The 11,374-nt window shown below is 38.2% G+C and overlaps 1 protein-coding gene across 1 annotated transcript in view; it reads left to right on the top strand.

Moving 5' to 3' along the window:
* Positions 1 to 1,445: 1,445 nt before the first annotated feature.
* Positions 1,446 to 11,374, top strand: part of ENOX2 (ecto-NOX disulfide-thiol exchanger 2) — a gene marked incomplete at both ends in the record, with an annotated part of 160,644 nt that continues 150,715 nt past the window's right edge. The window contains one exon of the mRNA XM_084258256.1: positions 1,446 to 1,524. The remainder of the gene's footprint in view (positions 1,525 to 11,374) is intronic.

Genomic DNA, 11,374 nt, shown 5'->3' with positions numbered 1-11,374 from the left:
CATCCCAGCGCTCAACCGCTGAGCCACCGGGGAGGCCCACCTTATCATTAAATTTGAATGAAGCAACTTGAAGGAAAATGCAAAATTATATTGCTGTGACTTCATGTAAGACAAACTTGGGAAGTTATCTAGAAATGCATGAGAGTTTTCATCACTAGAATTGTAACTTCAGTAGAACAATAAAGAAACTAAGTTATGCAAAATGAGACATTCTAGAGCTCTGCTATACAATAATGTACCCATAGTTAACAATACTGTACTGAAAATTTTATTAAGTTGATAGAACTCATGTTACATGTTCTTTTAGCCATATTGAGAAAGAAAATAGGTTAATAATTCAATACATATATTTTCAGCCTAAAAAAGGTAATGTCATAGGAAATGTAAGTGTTATTTCCTTCATTTATCGCTAATAGCATTCCTTGGATGACTCATTTTATCTTTCTTCTGGTCTTTTCATATATAAGTGAAGAAATTGTATCATATGGTCTCTGAGTTCTGTTCTGGTTCTATGATACAGGAAACGAAAAAATGGTTTAGGTGTAGGCTAATGATTTCAAACACTCATTCAGATCAGGCCAGTTTTTCTCAAGAATTCTGCCAGTATTTCTTAGAGACTTTGTAGTACACATTTCTATGCTGGGCTCATCCATGGTGCTAAAACAGTTCTCATAGATACTTTTGGAAGACCTAAATGAAGAAAAGCAGAAGAAAACAAGTTGTAGAAGTTCAGTGAGGGGAGTGAGGTGTGTTTGTAGAGGAAACCTCAGGACTATTCTCAATGCCTTTATTTTGCTTTTTTAAAAATGCCTTTATTTTGATAAAGAACAGACCTAGTATGTGGAGGTGAACTGGTCACAGATGTGGATCTTACAGAAGCATTCACCAGTAGTATCAGACTTGCAGGGCATTGCGCCGTGCCCTTAAAGATGACCCTTATCCCCCAAACACATATACCACATGCATTCTGTAAACTTCACAAACTATTAATTTTCACATATAATAAAAATATGTCCCTTTCCTCACTATCACCGTGATCTTCTTTGTAAGTTGTTCTACCCACAATATATAAAGATACATAAAAATGAGAAGAGATGGGCAAATGTAAGGAATGACTTAGTTATGGGCCATCAAATCAAAGTTCAGGTTAGCGCAGTCCACTTAGTTTGGGGGAAATAAAAAATATCTTTGTTTGGAGATTTGACTTGGCCTTGGTTAAAGGGCCACGAAAGAGTGACATTTCATTGCTACCCCTGTAGAACCCAGTACAAGAGCAGTGGCGCCAGTCTTGGCAAATGTGGAACTAGCATTATTACTTTAGGTAGTGTACTGCAAACTTCCTTTGTGACAGTGTTATAGATGCTATCTGAAGTGGGTATGCCAGCATCGATGCTTGTTACCATTGTGGTGACTGGTTCATTGTGTTTTCAACAGCTGCAATAAATCAGCTCCTCCTCTGTAGTGGAATAGCTAGTGCAGCTACCAACCAAAATGAAATACACTATAATTTTCCTGTATCTTTAGGTACCTAAAGCAGTATGTCTCTGTTAATAAAGTTAATAAAACTCTCATGGACACTGCCACTTCCTCTTTTGTCACCTTTATTACCATTTCCTGTTGGTCAGTAGGAACAAAACAAGAACTCACTTTCAGGTCACAAGATTTTGAAGAAAATATTGACTAGCCTTAGTTAATTAAAAGGCAACTTAAAACGTTCTGGCCTTTCTATTACACACCAGGGCAATTAGGAGCCTACTGTAAATGTGCACTCTCTGGTGTGCTAAAAGAGATAAGAAGTTGGTAGTTGATGCTCTACTCTGTGATGTGGGCTACAATACACAAAATGAAAACCTGTAGAGACATATCTCATTTGATTGTGCTTTACCTTATTTACAGTTTTTTCTCAGTTGCTGAGTTTTGTCCAAATTGAAGGCTGTGGTCACCCTACATTGAGCATGTCTATGGGTACCATTTTTTTTTTTCAACAGCACGTGCTCAATTCATGTCTCTGTGTCACTTTTGAATAATTCTCGTAATGTTTCAAACTTCGTTATTATATCTGCTTTGGCGATCTGTGATCAGTGGTTGTTGATGGTGCTATTGTGACTGTTTGGGGGCACCATGTACCTCACCCATAAGAGATGACAAACTTCATGGGTAAATGTTGTGTATGTTCTGACTGCTCCACCTCCCAGCTCTTCTCCCATCTGGCTTCCTTCCTCCCTGAGACACAGCAATATTGAAATTAGGCCAAGTAATAGCCCTACAATGGCCTCTAAGTGTTAAAGTGAAGAGTCTCACAACTCTCACTTTAAATCGAAAGCTAGAAATGATTAAACTTAGTGAGGAAGGCACATTGAAAGCCCAGGATAAGCCGAAAACTAGTTCTGGAGAAGAGGCTGTGAACACTGTTGAAATGACAACAAATGATTTAGAATATTACAAAAATGTATGTAACAAAGCAGCAGGGTTTGAGAGGATTGACCCCAACTTTGAAAGAAGCTCTACTGTGGCTAAAATGCTATCAAACAGCATCCAGGCTACAGAGAAATCTTGCATGAAAGAGTGAGTCAGTCAATGCAGCAAATTCATTGTTGCTTATTCTTAAGAAATTGCCACAGACACCCCAACCCTCAGCAGCCACCCCCCTGATCAGCTGACAGCAATCAATACTCAGGGAGGCCCCTTCTCTGATAGAAGAGTGATGACTCACTGAAGGCTCAGGTATTGGTTTGCATTTTGCATCTTTTTTAGCAATAGAGTATTTTTTAATCTTGAATCAAGGTATGTACACATTAGTTTTTAGACAGAATGTTATTGCACACTTAATACTACAACATAGTGTAATCATTTTTTTTTAAGGATGAACACAGTAGAGCAGTTGAACATTTTGTAAACATAACTTTTATATGCACTGGGAAACTGAAAAAAAAGTATGACCGGCTATATTGCAATATATTCGTTTTATTGCTGTGTTCTGGAACCCACAGTATCTCCAAGGTGTCCCTGCACATTCTACAGCTCAGTAGGGTGATAGAAACTACATGTGCTTGGAGAATAGAATTCCGGGAGTGGTCCTTATGCTCTAAGTGTTATATCCAAAAAGCTTTTTTCATCTCATGGGATATTTACTATGCTACCCAAATCATTTTTGCTGTTTGGGGTCTGCTGCCCTTCCCGCTACAAGGGGTAGCAGATCTCTGAGAGTTCTGCAGATGTTTTTGGACAAAGCACTTCATCACTACTTGACATATATTTCACTTATATATTTTATTTCTGTGTTATCTACTAGACTGTGAGCTCCATGAAGGCAGGGATTTTTATCTTTTTTTCCACTGTTTTATTTCCAGAGTCTGTTATGTAATAATTGCTCAATAATATCTGTTTTTTGGATGGAAGGAAAATTATCCAAATTTCACTGAGGCAGTCTTAGCTCAGGTTCCTAGGAAAACTACAGGTAAGAAAGAGTGAGTAAAAGTAACTCATTTTTTCAAAGATTAACTTTTATTTATTTAATGTATACAAAAGCTGGGGTGTAGGGCAGATGTGCCCAGGGTGGGGGTGAGAGGATTCACCAGAGACAGAGTGGGGAGCAGAACTGGTGGATCTACTGAACTGCGCTGCTGAGGGGAGCAGCAGGTGAGACAGGAGGGGTCTGCTGCTCCATGTGGGTCAGCACCCTGGCCAGGGATTGAACTCGTGCTGTAGTGCCTGCCAATAGCTTTATAGTGCTGAAATTTAACCCCTTGTGTCACCAGGGAGGCCCAAGTAGCTCACTTTTACAAAGTATTTTGCTGTGTATCAGATACTGTGTTGACTATGTTTTACGTGGATTATCTCAATTAAATACTGTAAAGGCTCTGTGAAATAGATAGTATCCCCCATTTATAGACACAGAAATTAGTGTTCAAGGTGTTAATTATCTTGCCCCACAAGGTTCCACAGTCATGGGTGGCAGGGCAGTTATACTAGAAGGTTTGACTCCAGAGCTTTTGTTCCCCTGCCTTGTCATCTATAAAAAAAAAAAAAAAAAATACCACCTGCTCCCTCCTCAGTAGTACTCATGCTCCCAAGTAAGGCTTTATAGGATGATCACCTTGGTTGGGGATGGACTTTAGACATGAGAAATCACTTTAGATGGCACCTATAGAGAGGATGTGAATCCCAGCTGCTCCCATGAGGAGGACTTCTGTCAGTAAAGAGATTGGAATCTGTTTCTGGATATCCCATTAATTAGCCATGACCTCACCTCTCAAACACCCCAGAATTATCAGCAAAATGGAGGTGGGGTGGGGGGATTGTAGTAGACCAGGTGACTGCCAAGGCCCCTTTCAGCTCTAAGACCTTTTTACGGACTGAGTGAATGGAAGGTGTAGCAATTAAGAGGCATCGTTTACTTTCACATTGGTAGCTCAGATGCCTTTCTAAATTTTACTTTTCCTGTCAACCTTGTTGGAAGATCCCACCCACAGAAAATAGGAATGATAATTAGTCCCTCATTTTTTAACCACCCTGCAAAATTGTCACCAATTCTGTTTCAAACTTCATACTGAATATCTTAGTCTTTCAGCTCACGAGTCTTATGCTACCAAAATACATGGCTGCATTAATCTTCACAATGGCTTTTTGCTCCCTTATTGGAAAGTAAATGACCTTATAAAATACTCCGGAATGTGGCTATAGAACTGTTTGCAAATGAGTAAATATAGTTAGGGGAGATAGTGTGATATACATATTCAGTCAGTCCATCAACAAATATTGAGTACCACATGTGTTAGGTATTGTAAAACTCTAAATATGTATTCTTTTGGCCAGCTTAAACCTTTAGAAGCTATATTGGGCAAATTATCCTCTTTAAACCCCAGTTTTCATTTTTAATAGAAAATAATAATACCTGCTCTACCTACTCCAACCCCTGGAGTTGTAAAAATTGAATAAAAAGTGGCATGAAGTACCTTTGTCAACCATGTGGACCTCATTAAGATAATTTGTCCAAAGTCTCTTAGTGAGTCATCGATAATTCTAGAAGTAGAAATCATGTTCTGATGATGAAAGTTACATTATAGAACCCCTTTCTGATTTGGAAATATTTTTTTGCGGAAGACCCTTATGATGCAATGTTAATATTTTGACATTCAATAGACCACTCATTGCTCTTCTTTTCCACAGAAATATTTATGTAATTATGCATACCCTATCCTTTTGATTACTTTTGTTTGTACATGATGTTACCTTTGCTTGACTCTCTTACATGGAAGATGATTTTCCAGTAAGTTTGATAGCAGTTCCTTAGTCACACAATGACAGTGTGAACAGTGATGTTCTATAACAGAAGAAAGGTTTAAATGATGTGAGAAAGTGTGCTTACAGGCTGCTGGCCTAATGGATTGTACATTTTTCCTCTTCCAGCAAAGTTTAAACGTCAGCCAAATTTTGTATTAACTAGAGTTGGTTGTGTCAGCTGTAATTCATAGCATCCTTTATGTAAATGATGACATACCAGCCCAGGCTGGTAAAAGGAACCCCCCACAAACAGATACCCGAATGTCTTGTAAACTCTTCAGTTAAGCACACTCATGCAGTTGATAGCAAATTGTGGATCACTTGTTTCTGATAAAATTACTTATTTTTTTTATAATAAAGCCTTGAGGACAAACATTTCTAAGTTTCCCCCCTGCTCCCCTCCGATTGCTAGCAGGAATATTAATTGTCCTCACTGAGTAGAACTCTGCTTTGGGTTTGGCATTGACATTGTTTCCTAAGTGAAAGAGACCAGAACTGCCTTCACTATGCCTCCCTCAGTTGGAGGTCTAAGGAAGTGAAGAGAGAAGTGCTAGAAAGGGAATGAGTTGTTACGAGGGAAGGGATGAGAGGCCAGAGCGCTGTCATAAAACGTGCCACCACACATGTTTTGAACCCTGTAGAGTGTACAGTGTGGTGATGATATATTCCAGCCCATAAGGGTGGTGTGCATGCCTGTGCCAGGGCTGGGGAAGCAGGGAGCAGACAAGATGCCATGTGCATAGGAGAAAGAAACTGTGCTTACACAACATGAGTGGGATTTATAAAACAAAAGGAATGCAGGTAGAGCTTGGAATGCTTGGCCAGGGTAGGGGAAAGGTACTAGTAGTGTTGGCATGTTCACAAGGAATATTTACTTCATAAAAGTTTACTTTTAATGGGGTAACATTGGTTTACAACACTGTATATGATTCAGAAATAGAAGTTCCCACCACCAAGGCAGCCAGAGTTTTCTACCATGGTCTGTTGTGCCCCCTCCCCCTTTGCTTCCCACCCTCTCTCTTCTGCTCTAGTAACTTCAGCTCTACAGTCAGATTTCTAGGGCTTGTTATTGGTTTGGTTTCGTTTGAACTTTCGTTTTGTTTCTCTATATTCCTCATATAAGTGACACCATCCGGTATTTGTCTTTTTCCCTCTGACTTATTTTCCTTAGCATTAGCCCACCCCCCCAGTTCCATCCATGTTTTCACAAATGGCAAGAGTTCATCTTTTTTTTTAATAGCTGAGTAGTATTCCATTGTGTATTTATACCACATCTCCTTAATCATCCACTCATCTGTCAAGGGGCACTTAGAATGTTTCCATAACTAGCCATTGTGAATAGTGCTGCAGTGAACCTAAGAGAAGTTAAGGAATCCTGGACTATTCTTCCTTGCCCTTCTACCACATTCAGCTTAAATTTCTTCCAGAAGTGCTAGCGGGTTTTCCTTTATCAATGACACTATTTGTAGAAAAAATATCTTTGGAAATACAGAAAAGTAGATATGCAGTCCAAAGCTGCCTGGAAACCATCATCATAATGGAATGGGCAGCTTTACCAGAAGTATGAGATCTCTGGGAATTGATGGTTTAGGAAACAGGGAACATACCAGATTGATAAAACAGGGTTGAGAAATGAATCTGGATCTGAGTAGAGTAGCCATACCAGGGAGCCAGTTCTATAGCCTGACATGAATTCTAAAGATAAAATCAGCAATCATCTGTTTCTAAGGAGGTGAGAATAGGAGTGGTTGAAAGAGAATGGGTCGATGCAGGGAAAGGTGGCCAGAGGGCTATTATAAATTTTGTCTCCAGGCATGTAGAGTGTCTGCAGAGTGCACACTGTGGTTATAATATGCTGCAGTGTGTGAGTGTGTGCGCGCACGCGCGCACGCATGCCTGTGCTGCTGGTGGTCTCACACTTGTCTTGATTATTAAGGAATAAGAAGAGAAGTAGAAAAAAAATTAAAGCAAAATCAAGTGAGGCACTTTAGGTGAATATAAAGGAAAGGATTCCCTACAGCTCAAGTCTGGTGTATGTATTGAGAGGGAAATCAGATTCTTAATTACTAAAAGGATATTCACCAATATGCTGATATTGCTGGAATGTTGACTCCTAATGATTCAACTCATCATTGCTTAAGGGAACAAGAGATACTACTCCAGTTTTCAACCATCTCTTATGGTGTCCTAGGCTCCTGAAAAAGTTAGCGACACCTTTGGGTGCCCAATACAAGGAAAAGAATAGTGTATCAAGAGAGGCTACTAACAATGGTTCCAGTATCAAAGTTTGGCTGTCACTCCCTATCTCTATTCTTCCAAACAAGGACTTAGCAATAAACTGCAATTTTGTGTTTATGAAGCTAAAAGGAAAGTATAGAATAATGACTCTAAGTGAGAAATAATTCAGATTTAAGCCCAGCATTGATTATTCAGGAGCTCATTGTCTGGTTTGTAGATTATCCATACCCTTCGCATCCCTTGTTCTCCATTCTACTCTCTGCCTTTTGGTAATTTTACTGCTCATTTGTTCTTTTATCAGAAAGTGGGCAGAGAAGGAATAGGAAAATGGCACTTTTATTAGCCAACTTTGCTACCTGAGAGCGCTCTGGTGAAGATTCTGACAGAGAACAAAGCAGAACTTTGGACCAAATGAGAGATTTAAGGTCTATATAAATTTCAGTTTTCTTCACAACCTTTATCTCCTGTGAAAAGGTGAACTAATTGTATAGTTTTTCGTGGAGGGGACTTGATAAGAGAGGAAAATCAGGCCCTTAAAGAAAGTGCTGAAAGTTCTTTTTTTCAGACGCCCTTATCGACATATTAAGCTACAAAATATACCACACTAAGCAGGCTTACATCAGGCTCTGGGGATAGGTAAATGAAACAATTTAATGTGACATTTACAATAATATGTTTTTATTTTTTATTTTTGGTGATGGTCAGCGTTTTTTGTTTTTCTGAATCACCTTTGCAAGTTTGTTATTCACTACCACTGTCATTTATTTTTTCCTCTCAGTTTTTCCAGTTCCTCTCTGTAATTCCTTTTGCTGTGTTCCATTTCATTCATTTCCTGACTAATTACTTGGGGTTAGTAATGAAGCCATATATATCATTTTATGGCTTATTTATGAAGTACAAATCTAATCATGCTATCATACATGTTTTTGAAAAGTAAAGGGTTTTCATCATGGGTAAATTGACTTGGATCACAAGGGTTATCCTTTGTGGTGGTCCAGCAAGCAATAAAAGTGACATTAGTTTTAATAAAATACATGTGTGTGATGTAGCATGTGCCTTATTTATGGTGAGGGAGAAAGAAGTCAGAGGTTTAGAAAAATCAGTTATAAACTTCAAGAAGAAATGGGTTAGAGAGATGAAGAAATCTTAAGTGTTTAAATAAAACATTTTATAAGCAAAGCATTGGGCAAGTCTATTTTGTAGAATTAAGTAAGAAATAATAATAAAAATTAGAACTGCTTCTGTTTTTTTTAAATCCTTGACTTTTAAAAATATTATATATGCTCTAACTTACAGAATATTTTGTGCCAAATATACATGAAGCCAATATTCTTATGTTTTAGAGGGAGTCTGAAAACAACAGAAAGGCCTCATAATTGGTGTCAGCCATGCTTTAATTTGTGAGTAAAAGATGTATGATAGCATAATTGACCCCATCCTTCCAGAAGTGAAAAGAACTCTAATAACAGAAAATATTTGTATCATTGTTTTCATTTGAAGTCTACCTTTTTGGGCTTAATTAATGTTCAGTTTGGCAGGATTGCAATTAAGACTCCGTCTGCTTAAAACAAGTTTCTTATTCAGAATTGCCTGCTTACCATGCTGGTTTCCTTACTTCTGGGAAATCATTTGTAAATAATTAACTTATGCAGTAGTGCAAAGTGAGCCATTGATGAGCTTTTCATGACTGCTATGGAATTCTTCCAAATACAACTCTCCTGACCCCTGGAGTCATAGTTGGGAGACCCAGCTCGGCCACTGGATTGCTGAGGAAACTTGGTCGAGTCATGTGGCCTCTGTGAACTTAAGTTCCATAAATTAATGGTAAAATCATGCCTTCTCTGGTCACCCCGTTAGAGCAGTGTCTGATTATTCATTGTTATTATTATTGTTAAAATAAATTCAAGCATCCATTTAATAATATCAGTTAGTGCTTTTTCCTGCTTTTGCAACTTTTCAACTTTATCTACATCTTGTCTATAGGCGCCAGCGTCTCACTGAGTCAGATGACACAGTATATTTGGTGACACAGTTCACCACTATGCTGAAGGGCAGAAGAACGCATTAAAAAAAAAATGTAACTTTCCAGAAGATATCTGGGAAGCAGCAACAGATATATTGTCATTTTGAGCCAAATCATTTTGTTGACCGTGAGGCAGAAAGGCAGCAAGCTCAGATGGGAGAACCATAGTCATTATCCAAAGGTCAGACTTGAAAAGCAGACTCTGCTGTTTCTTCTCCTTGCTCCCATATGTCTGGAGGGCCATGTGGGCGGCAGGGGGAGCCAGAAATCTCACTGTCAAAAAAAAACATTTAAGTGATTTTCTGCAATTAGACTTGCATTCTTCTATGCAGAATGACAAGACCTATCTTCAAGGAGTTCTTACTCTAAGAAAATAAGGCAGGAATATCAGACAGAGCCCACATCTATCTTGCTGTTTAGCTCAAAGTAATCGTTCCATAAATGTCATCCGGACAATTGGATGAACGAATGGGTGAACTGAGGAGTAATGAATGAACAATGAACTTTGAAAGGTAATTCGATAGAGTTACTATTTGGAAAAACAGAGGTGACAACTTGAAAACCTTTAGCAGTGTAACTTAGAGTCAAGCATTAGAAATGTAAATACTGAAATTCAGACCAAGGGTGGGGAATGCATTCATTATTATTAATTTGTATGTAAAATTGAAACAAAACTTAGCATTAAAGATTTCCAGTGAAGTTACACTCCAATATCATGAGGATATACTTTTTGTTGAATAATTTATCATAATATTTTAAATCTTTTTGATTTATATTCTACAAAAACATCTTGGAAGTAATATTTAAGCTTTTTCTTTCATTGATGGTGAACCATATACCTCAGTAAAAATATTTATCCCAACAACATACATTCCACAGGTGTGGCCACAAGGAACAGGGGGACAGATTTTTAATCAAATCATCTGGGTTCCAGTTCATCCACATGTTCATGTTATTACTTTAGCAATCCTTGAAGCTCCCATAAGCTGCAGTTTTCTCATCTACAAACCAAGGCCACTGACTCTCACCCAATTATAGGAATGTTCTGACGGCACTTAGTAGAATGTAAGATTCTATAATAATGTAAGTTTTTCTGAGGCCAGATGTTAGACATAATGTCCTCGTGCTCCAAGACTTTCCTTTCTGGCATTCTGGCATAGAGGTTGGGGTGTAGTCCCTGAATGTTGCTTACCACCTAACAACATTGAAATTAAAGATGGTAATATGAAAGACCTCCAAGTTATTAAACGAAAAGTATTCTAACATGGCAGTCGAAAAGATTATAAGGTTTCAGTTGAGACTCCCTTTATATGGTACTACTCTTTCAAAGACTTCCCCAGACCTCACTTGTATTTGCCAATCCACATGGCACATACCATGCATTGCTCTGGTTGGCAGTGTTTAGAATGGAGTTGTTTCACTGATAGGCCCTCATCGCATTTGACTAGCACCAAAGTTGCTGGAATCTTTGCTTTAATGTAATCATCAGTCCCACTAAACTGTAAAATGCCATTTCATTTTAGAGGATTATTATCTTACTATATATAAATCAAGTCACTATCCTCTAAAATACAACTATGTTTAAGAGCACTCAGCAAGCCACAGCTATTTTCTGTATGTTGGATGAGGTTGTAAATGTGTCACCAAATGCTCAAATCAGATTGTTACTGAAGCACAATCCTATCTCCAAGAGGGAAGACAACTATTAAGAATGAGCTAAGAAAAAAGACATTTTGTAGATGTATTAAAATAGAAAACATAAGCTGATTAGGCAAAGTTCCAAAGATTCATTAGTTTATTAAAGTAGATTGAAATGAATGTTTGAGAGAT

The sequence above is a fragment of the Talpa europaea genome (genome assembly GCF_964194135.1).
Source record: "Talpa europaea genome assembly, chromosome: X".
NCBI classification, from domain to species: Eukaryota; Metazoa; Chordata; class Mammalia; order Eulipotyphla; family Talpidae; genus Talpa; species Talpa europaea.
This window is presented reverse-complemented; position numbering and strand designations above follow the sequence as displayed.